The following is a 1,668-nucleotide window of genomic DNA, read 5'->3' as shown; positions in this document are numbered from 1 at the left end:
CCTAGAGGAAAGAGTGTGTTCTTTACACTACATCTGACCCTCCCAACTCCCACCCCATACCATGATATCTCTCTTAGTGGGGTGGGGGGGGGAAGCAGGCAGTAGAAACATGACATGAGAATACAGAGGGATATAAAAATGGGAAAGAGGGAGGAGGTAAAAGACACTGATCAATTAATCCTCCCATTTTTTAAATCAGAGAAAACCTTGGCATTCAGTAATGATGAATCAATGCTGCTGACAGATACATCATGTTAGGATCTCAACAATCTAATTCTTCCGTCAACAGAAAAGGCAGGTAATTACTGCATTATCAAAAGGCTTGAAAAATACAGGAAGGAATGTCACACCAGTACCAGTGCCGCATTATCTGACTAATTTTATTAAAAACTTAGCACCATGTTTGAAACTGATCACCCCTCCTGGAGAGAGCTGGGAGGTGGTTAGGGAAGTACGTTAAAATCCTGCAGGGTAGTTCTTAGGAGAGAAATACCTTTTGATTAGAAAAACAAACCAAAAAAAAAAAAAATATGAAGGGTCATTTCAGTTGTGGAAAGACAGGCCTTAGGACATGGCCAGTTGTGAGATAAGGATAAATAAAGCATTGAATTGTTCCTCATAATGAAATGGGAAGAATTTTAATTTTCAGGGACATGAGAGAGAGCTCATCTCTGGACAGTCCAGAGATGAAAGGAGAAGGAAGAAGATAATGTTAAAGGAAAAGTCACAAAATGACTAATTCTCAATAGCACAAATGGTCAAAGGACTTACAAGAACATCAGTGTCTAATATTAATCTTATCTGTTGTGCTATAACTCAGTGTAACTAATCACTAGATCAACAATAAAAGTCTATTACACATAACTATCTTTGGTAGCTGCTTTGTTTGGATTGTGTTTTAAGGAATTTAAAAGGGAGTTCTGATCTCTGGTGAGTCAACTAAAGAAAAGACAGCTTCCACAAGAGGTCAGAAACAAATGAGATGAAAATTCAGCAGAAGCCAAAAACTAGAACAAGAAACGTTTCAGAGGCTCCTCAAAGAGACACACTGTGGTACACACTAAGTTTCCCACCGTAGGGAGATAGAGACTCACATTACTTGAATTTAATGGTAAAACTCATAAGGCTAGAAGACTGAGGCTTATCTCTGAGTTATATTGCATACATCAAAAAATTGTTTAATCTGTTCCTCATTGTTTAAAATAACTTGAAAGGGAAACAAATCCCCAACAATAGATGATTAAGAAAAAAATGATAATCATCTGCTAGATGGAAAATTATGTAATCAATAAAATAATATTTACAAAGGATTTAAAATAAAATGAAAAGTTGTGGTATGTTGTTTAAGATGAAAATAAATATGTAGTATTATTGGAACTCTGCATTACCTAAATTCATCCTAGGAATACAGAGGTGACTTGATTCTAAGAAATTTATTAATGTACTTCCACCAGTTAATAGATCAAAGGAGGAAAATGCATTCATCTTCATAGATACTAAAAATACAACATCCATTCTTGATTTTTATAATTCATTAGCATAATAATAGATGGATACGTCCTTACCATGATTTTCTATCTAAAGCCAAAGCTAGAATCTTGCTCAGTGTTGGATACAACCCTATTAAAGTCTAGGAACAATTTAATATTGTTCAAGCTGTACTAACAA

This window comes from Panthera uncia (assembly GCF_023721935.1).
Source record: "Panthera uncia isolate 11264 chromosome A3 unlocalized genomic scaffold, Puncia_PCG_1.0 HiC_scaffold_11, whole genome shotgun sequence".
Taxonomy (NCBI): Eukaryota; Metazoa; Chordata; class Mammalia; order Carnivora; family Felidae; genus Panthera; species Panthera uncia.
Note: the sequence above shows the minus strand (reverse complement) of the source record.